Consider the following 8,849-nt stretch of genomic DNA (forward strand, 5'->3'; position numbering starts at 1 on the left):
GCAGCTGTGGCTACAACTGTAGCTTGCCTCCACCAGTGTGTGAATGTGTGTGTGAATGGGTGGATGACTGGGTGTGTAAAGCGCTTTGGGGTCCCTGGGGGGGACTAGTAAAAGCGCTATACAAATACAGGCCATTTACCATCAATAACTGCAGCTGGATTGTGTTTGTTCTCTCCATCAGATTCCTGTCAACTCACAATCGACACAAACGCACTACACAGAAATCTCAAACTGTCTGACAACAACGGGAAGGTGACATGTGTGGAGGAGGATCAGTCATATCCTGATCATCCAGACAGATTTGATTATCCTCAGCTGCTGTGTAGAGATGGTCTGACTGGTCACTGTTACTGGGAGGTCGAGTGGAGAGGAAGAGTTTATATATCAGTGAGTTACAGAACAATCAGAAAGAAGGGGAAACATACAGACTGTGTGTTTGGAAAGAATAATAAGTCCTGGAGTCTGTTCTGCTCTGGAGATGATGGTTACTGTGTTTGGCACAATAACCAGAAGACATCCATTTCCTCCTCCTCATCTGTCTCTAACAGAGTAGCAGTGTATGTGGACTGTCCTGCTGGCACTCTGTCCTTCTACAGAGTCTCCCCTGACACTCTGCTTCACCTCCACACCTTCAACGCCACATTCACTGAAGCTGCGTATCCTGGATTTACAGTCTCATGTGGTTCCTCAGTGCGTCTGTGTGTAGTTTAGTTTAAAGAGTGTCTTGTTAGTGTCCTGTAACACTCTGATTGTTGAACAGATAGTTCAATCTATACATGTCTGTTTTTTCACTCAGAAACACAGTTTTAGATTCACGGATTCAATCAGTTGATGTTTTAAACTGTTTTTCTGTCAAAGCTTCACGTTGAATATCAGCCTAGGTCCACACGTACCCGTGTATTTTTGAAAACGCAGATTTTTCTATGCGTTTGCACCTTTCGTCCACACGTAAACGGCACTGAAAACTGAGATTTTTAAAAGCTCCTGCCAGGGTGGAGATTTTCGAAAACTCAGTTTTTGCGTTTGCGTGTGGATGCGGAAAACAGAGAAAACGCAGCGTCAAAGGATTGCGCCTTTTTTGACGTCACACTGTGCGCCACATTATTGTTTCGGTGAAATGGATTTCTACGATGGCAGATTTAGACAAAATACTGTTACTGTTAATTTTACTCTCTGCAGTGTTTAAATGCTTACATATACACACACAGTTACTGTGCCTCCACCCATAGGACTCAGTTCTGCTTCTATGCGCCATCTTTTTTTACTCTTTCCCACCCAGGCTTCTAGACTTTTGATTGGCCAATATTTCTACACGGTTAGCAATATATCTCCTGTTGCTTTGGCATGTTCCTAGCAGCGTTTTCCTTCATTTTTGCGTTTACATGTGGATGGGATTTTTTTTTTAAAAACAAAAACTGAAAATCTCAGTTTTCAAAAATACCCATGTACGTGTGGACGTAGCCTCAGTATGCTGTGTTACTCTGAAGTTCAGTTCAGCTGAGATGATGAAGTTCATTTCAGTGTTGGAATAATGAACTTAATCAGTGTGATAACACTGCATATTTGAAAACGGATATTATTAAACTGAGAGAAACACTGATGTCAGTAAAGAGGAACTGATTAATGAGTGCTTACTGCCCTCAGATGGTCACAGATGTAAATACAAGCATGTAGCTATATTTTAAAAAAGCAGATCTCTTCACATATAATTTTCATCTTTTAGCTCTCTAACATGTTAGCTAGGTAATTTCACATTTGTGTCTTTTTGTGGAATCAGTATGAATCCTGCCTTTTCTTGTTTTGAAAGACTGAGCATGATATAAACAAAATTAAATCTGATCTGTCCCTCTACAAATCTGGACAAACCTCAGATTCTGAAGTTCTCAACTTTTACATTTTGTCCTCTCTTCACTTCTGCTGACAACTGACGTGTCATCTGTTTGTTAAAAACTAACAGAGGAGGCTATGCACACTAATAAATTATCCAACAGAAGATTTTACCTTTGAGACAATTGTGTAGGTCTACTTTCCAAACTGAGAGCTGCAAAGATGAGATGATGGTGCAGGTTTCTAGTCTTAATTCAGTCTTGTTGCCACATTGTGGTCACCTGCAGGAAAACAGTATAAAATAAAACTGAAACCTGAAATAACACTAACTAAAACAGAAATGACACACCCAGTGATGAATACACAGTCCCATGTATTTCATAATGAATAATGTAATTCATGAATTAATGCTTTATAGCAAGATCTTTTATGACGAAAGGCAACGTCAATGTAAGACATTCTTTCAAAAACACCTCTTAAGATCCAAATGCACTGCACATTACCTATCTGCTATTGCAATTATACCAGAATGCATGTGCAACGTTTTGTAAGTACAGTGAAGTATAGCTAAACTTTAGACAAATACAAAAAGCAAAAGATTATTTTATATTTACAAAACTAAAAATGTATTGCAAAGTTTACCTCCGCACTGAGGGGCAATAGATAGTTGGTGGATCTGAACCCCAGGACGTTCTTGGTTTTCGGTGGCAGTGCTAAAAACTGAACCACCAATAAACAAAATGTAAAACTAAATAAAAATGGAAATTGCAAATAAAAATAAAAAACTCAAATGTGATGCTTTGTGTGTAATCTTGTATGCATGCACACATACAATAGTCTTCACTGTATTTGATAATATGATTCACCTTCTGGTAATCATAGAATGACAATTTAAATGTCCTAAAGAACTGCTCTTTCTTATTTGAAAGTTGTGCACATTATCTGTATTTTGCCCGTGATTTTACCAGCATCACTTCACATTTTCATCTGATTTGAAATGTGTGAGTTCACTGGGTGAGAGGCACATGTGCACTCTATGAGAAGGTATTCCATCACAGACCAAATATACAGGTAATCTTTCATGGTCACTTTACAGAGCTCCCAGTTTGCCTGCTACATCTCTGCACTGACTGACCTGAAGAACACCAATGCAGACACAGGAAATTTTCCAAAACCTACACTAAAACTCTGGATGTTGGTGTAGTGGTTCGAAATGATCTCTGAAGGTGTTCTTAATCTCTCTCAACAACTGCAATGACACAATATCTAATGTGAGTAAACTGAGTTTTCCTAAATCATAAGTTACCTTATTGTCAAATTTTAGCTGTTGCAAAATCTTCACCATTTAAACTGTGAAATAAATAAATCAGATCAACAATGATTTGGATCATCCAAGCTAATATAATCAACATTCAAAATCATATTAGTCACAAATAAATCTTGATTATTTATTATAGCCTTACTCAGGGCAGATACACATGGAGACACAACCAGGTTCTCAGGTGTCTAGCTGAGAAATTTGAGTGCAAAAGAAAATCCATTAACGCTCACCTTTCATGAATCAAGAGGAGCGTCAGTTTTCATCAACATTTGCCCGGGAAGGAGCCAAGCCGAGGACAAGCCCCTCAACCCCAGGCCTGGGCCCGCTGAAGGTTGCCAGGGATTGGCAGATGCAAGTGGACTTGGATCAGAGGCTAATTTTTCCCACAGAGATCGTAACAACAACTCTGCGACCAGACCTCGTCCTCTGGTCTAACTCCTGAAATCTTGCGTACGTCATTGAGCTGACGGTACCATGTGAGGAAGCAATTGAGGAAGCATTTGAGTGTAAGAAGCTGCGGTATGCCAACTTGGCAGCTGAGGCAGAGGATAGAGGCTGGAAGATCAAGGTGCACCCGGTGGAAGTGGGGTGCAGGGGCTTTGTTGCCAGTACAACACCAAAAATGCTTATGCTGGGCTTACACTGTGCGATTTTTGGCCCATTTCGAGCCGATTGTTGAGTCGTGCGACCGTTTTGGTGATCGGCCCAAGTTTGGTCTTCGTCGTGCATCGTGTAGTATATGTGGGGTAACGAGAAGCAATTAACACCTTACGACCAGCTCCCGATCATTAATCGCTTGGTCTCTGTTTGAAATCCTCCCGACCGTCGTGAGGGTGTCACTGCAGCCGCTCACACTGCGCACGCACAAACACATAAATGTCGGCGAAAAAGACGGAGTAGCACAGCAGTGCAGCATGTGATCTGGGCACAAGCGATGGAGGCACAACTTGTAGAACTTTGGAAAGCTCATCTGAGCCTTTTCGATGTGGCCTCACAAAATTATCACAACAACTGTGAAAATAGTTGGATCTACATTGCTGCTCAATCACAACTGCCTGATCAATGTTTTTCATTAGCAATTTAGCAAAGTTGATGGTGGTGGTGTCTCTGTGTGAGTGAAAGACAGTGAGGGAGAGAAAGGGAGAGTGAGCGACAGATTTTCTGTTATAACCTTCATTTTAAGGACGCACAGGGTGAGCACTCAGGTCGCATCAGAGCATCGGGCCGTATAGTGTGAGACCCTGCATCGTGACCTACGAACTTCTAACCCCTGCGAGTCAATCGTGCAGTTTGAGCAGAATAGCTGAATAACGCGACTGAAAAAATCGAACAGTGTATGTCCAGCTTTAGAGAGATTGGGATCAGAGGACAGGCGCAATGGCAGGCCATAAGAGAACTAGCTAACACTGCTGAGAGGACCAGTTACTGGCTATGGTTAAAAAGGGCTGACATCACTCGGGCAGCTAAGGCAGTCAGCTAACCGCGAGACAAAAGAAATATTCCGCTCTTCTCCCCTCTGCTCTTCTTCCCTTTTCTGGGAGGCAGTGGGGAGGTAGAGTGTACAGCCCGATCCGGCGGGGAGGTGTGGGAAGCCATATCGGGCGCCCCCCTTCTGGCTCTCCTCTCTGCTCTCTCCTATCTTGTCCCTTTTGTCTTACTTTTCTCTATCACCTTTTCTATCCCTTTAAAGAAGCTAGGCTCCATAAATGCTAACGTGGTAAGTATTATTTCTCAGTTGCAGTGAATAGATAGAAAATAAACTGTAGGAAACTAAACAGAAAAAAGAAGAAGAGAAATAACAATTTAACATAAACTAGTGACACACTCCAGGGCCTGATCAGCCCTGGCAGGGCCTCCTTGATGAGGGTGTGTGGTGATAATGGCCGAAACACCCGATGAATCCAAGGTCCACTACTGACGATGTGTCCCAAATTTTAAAATTATAATCTAGATCAGATCTCTAATCCCTAAACCTGACCAAGGAAGGAAAATGGCAGATTAGCCTGGGTAAAAGACCAAAAGTTGAGGCACACAACGATGTGTGCTGCTGCCAAACCGTCATCCCTCAAGAGGCTCTCCATCTAAAGCAATGCATTATCAGGGACTGTAACATCTAGTCCTTTGTACTGAATTAAGTTAACAAGGATCTTGCTGTGGTTGAAGTGTACCTTTTTACAGGGGAATTCCTCGAAATTTAAGTATAATTAAAATAATCAGCAAAGCAGGGAGCAGGGATAGCTCAGTAGGTGGAGTGGTTCCCCCATAATCAGAAGGTCGGGGTTTCAAATTCACCGTACAAGGTACACACTGCTCCCCGGGTGCTGGATTGGTAGCTGCCCACTGATTCACCGAGTGAATGGGTTAAATGCAGAAGACAAAATATCCCAAGTGTGGGACTACAAGGGGTTTGAAACTGAAATTACTTAAAGTTTATAATAATAAAATTCTAATTCTACATTGCCCATAGGTGTTAATGGTTGTCTGTTTCTGTGTGTTAGCCCTGTGACAGACTGATGACCTGTCCAGGGTGAACCCCACCTATCACCCTATGATAGCTGGGATTGGCTCCAGTAAACTGATTAGGGGTGTGGCTGATTTATAATATCAAGATGACAAGAAATGAGAGCTTTGTAGCAAAAAGGAATGCAAAGAAAAAGTTTTATGTGAGTTATCTAGTTTATATAGCACTATACACTATTACACCTGTAGCACCATAATAGCTATAGCATAATAATAGTAATTACTTCTAATTCTAATGTAAACAATGGAGGAAAAATCTGTATTCTGAGTGATTCACTGTTAGAACTTGTAAACATTTTTAAGCTCCTAAACAGCATTGTTTCTGAGGGGGAAAGATGGAGAAACATAGGGGGTGAAGGACAGACTTGCCTATACCATTTATGTTACTGCAGCCTTGATTTTCAATTTGCTCCTAGAAAGCCTGACATGTGGATGGTTGACTGTGAGAAGAAAGTGAAAACAACAATTAACTATGCAATGAAACAATAAGACAGAGTCAGATGTTTAGATGATGACAACCAAGCACACCATTGTTCTTTTTGTGACATTACCAATAAATTTGATGTGTCACATGGCCCTCTTCCTATTGAAAAAACAAAAGTTGTATCCAAGATGGCCGACTTCTAAATGGCCACCATGGTCACCACCCATCTTGAAGAGTCTGCCCCCTAACATATACTAATGTGCCACAAACAGGACTTTAATATCACCAACCAGTCCCATTTTATTACGGTGTATTCATATAAATGGCCCACCCTGTACAAAGCTTAGCAATACTCCAAATCCAAAGACAGGACATTTTAAGCATGTGACTATTATCATCTGGAATGGTTTACCAAGCCATGCAATATTAGTGTTTGTGAATGTTATCAATTTGGGGGAAATAGCTAAAAACTTTCATGCGGTGTATTTATTAAATATGAGTGTGTTTAAAGAGTCAGTCAGTAAATGTAGCAGGAATGCAGCAGCAGGGCCAGTTTTTTTAGTTTCATTCTTCAGTGTCCACATAAAAAAAATCTGAGCCTGACTACAAGGCACATTACGGCGAGACTCTCCTGTTTTAAGAACAAAGAAAATCTCTCTCAGGGTCGCTGGAGCCAATCCCAGCTGTCATAGGGCAAGAGGCGGGGTACAACCCTGGACAGGTTGCCAGTCTGTCGCAGGGCTAACACACAAGACAGACAACCATTCACACTCACACATTCACACCTAGTGGCAATTTAGATTATCCAATTAACCTATCCCCACAAGCTGCATGTCTTTGGACAGTGGGAGGAAGCCAGAGTACCCGGAGGGAACCCACACAGACACGGGGAAACCATGCAAACTCCACACAGAAAGACCCCGGCCTGATGGTGGAATTGAACTCAGGACCTTCTTGCTGTGCAGCAACAGTGCTAACCACCGTGCCACCGTGCTGCCTCTCTCCACCATGTGATTGAAAATAATTTTAACAAACGTCTTCTTTAATTGTAAATGTGTCTGATTTGAAGTTGATGGTTTGTCTCTCTGTTCTTGTAAAACTACACTCTAAGATTCATTACTGGCTTTACTTAAATATTTAGACACTTTCATTTATTTCCTATGATGTTGAATTGATTTGGTGGATAACAGTAATGTTCCAAAAAATGTTCACTTACTCTCAACTTTGGTATTCTTGTAAATATTCCTACATACCTGTAATTTGAAGAGATGAACTTCTAGTGTGTTACATTTGGACTTTTTTCCAAGTCAATTAAACTTGAAAACAAAACAGAATTACAGTCTAAAAATCATCTATACTTACAGTGTTTTCTGCTTCTTTGTGTTTCCTGTGGGTTTTAACATTTTTTTTTTTTTTTTTTTTTATTGATTGGTTGATTTGTGGAAAATAAACCAAGATTTACCGAAATCTTGAGTGGTGTATCCTGCTTCCTGCACATCAGTGATTAAGGGCACAGCTCAGCCAAAAACAACTCAAACTAAACTACCTTCAGTAACAAAACAGTGATTTCAAGATTTTAAATGGACTGATTTTGCAAAACTTCCCCCAAAAATGCCTCTTTGGGTGTTTCCTTATTATAACGTTTAGCCTCCCTCCCTTGCCAGAACTCGGTGTTACAGATGATGGTCTCCGGGGGAAGCTCCATGTGACGGTAATGAAGACAGTTTTGTTTTTCTCATTAACAGCTCTGTAGTTCATGTTAAGGGAGTCAGAGCTGGACCTGTGAATGTGGGCTGAAGGCGACTGATATTTACATCCACTTCAGTGTGTGTTCAGTTTTCACCAATGTGTGAGGAGTCCATTGTTGTTTTTTGTCACTGCCTTTAAGCTTCAATCTAAAGACCTGAGAATTTCTACTCTCTTGAAATTCTTCTGTTTTATTTGAATAGTTCCTTTTTTCTACTCTACAACTTTTCACAGTTTTCATATTTTCTCTGTTTTATAATTGTTCTTGTTTTATTATGCTTCTGTTCTGTTTTCTTACCTTCTTAATTTTTCCTGAATGTTTGTCCCTTTCCTGTTATTATCCTGTGTTACCTGTCTTTTAGTTATTTCATGTTTTACTGAAAACCTTTGTTTTACTGCTTTCTTTTGTGTCTGCTCTGTCTGATTGTCTTCACCTGCGCTTCATTATCCTATTGATTGATTTGCTGCATGTTTGATTACTCCTGCTTATTTTTTAATGTAGCGGGACTGTTCTTTGCTCACTTATTCAATTCTGGATCTATTTTGTGCTGTTTGTCAGTGTAGGTATACCTGTACTTGAAAAGATGCTTAGTTGCTGGGTATTAAGAGAGTTAAGGGAATCTCACGGGCTACTTTTTGTATAATGTTATGTTACAGCTGGATTTGAAAATGAAAATGAAGTTTAAGGTTTGTCCTAAAACACTATTGTAACTTTAGAAGTTATAAAACAATACATGGTGTTACATAACTTTTAAAGCTGTTGATCTATTTCAGATCACCAGCTCAGATCAGAAAAAAATAGACTACGTTGCGTAAAATTTGTAAAAGCACAAAGTTGCACAACCACAGACTGTCACAGTAACTTTCAGTTATTGCAAGAACAGAGTCATCTGATTATGAAACTCTAGAGCTCCCCATCCTACCCTTTCTCAAGGTGGTGTCCTCACTCAGTGTGTGTGTGTGTGTGTGTGTGTGTGTGTGTGTGTGTGTGTGTGTGTGTGTGTGTGTGTG

The 8,849-nt window shown here is 40.6% G+C and overlaps 2 protein-coding genes across 3 annotated transcripts in view; both read left to right on the forward strand.

Annotated features, from left to right (window-relative positions):
- Positions 1-8,849, forward strand: part of LOC102295442 (protein NLRC3) — a 115,600-nt gene that overhangs the window by 68,821 nt on the left and 37,930 nt on the right. The gene's annotated exons all lie outside the window — the stretch shown is intronic.
- Positions 7,667-8,849, forward strand: part of LOC121811740 (NLR family CARD domain-containing protein 3-like) — a 10,275-nt gene continuing 9,092 nt past the window's right edge. For both annotated transcript variants that reach the window (XM_005923030.2, XM_042221157.1), the window contains exon 1: positions 7,667-7,803. The gene's annotated coding sequence lies outside the window, so the exon portion shown is untranslated. The remainder of the gene's footprint in view (positions 7,804-8,849) is intronic.

This window comes from Haplochromis burtoni, unplaced genomic scaffold (assembly GCF_018398535.1).
Source record: "Haplochromis burtoni strain Fernald_Lab_line unplaced genomic scaffold, NCSU_Asbu1 Contig_61, whole genome shotgun sequence".
Lineage (NCBI taxonomy): Eukaryota > Metazoa > Chordata > Actinopteri > Cichliformes > Cichlidae > Haplochromis > Haplochromis burtoni.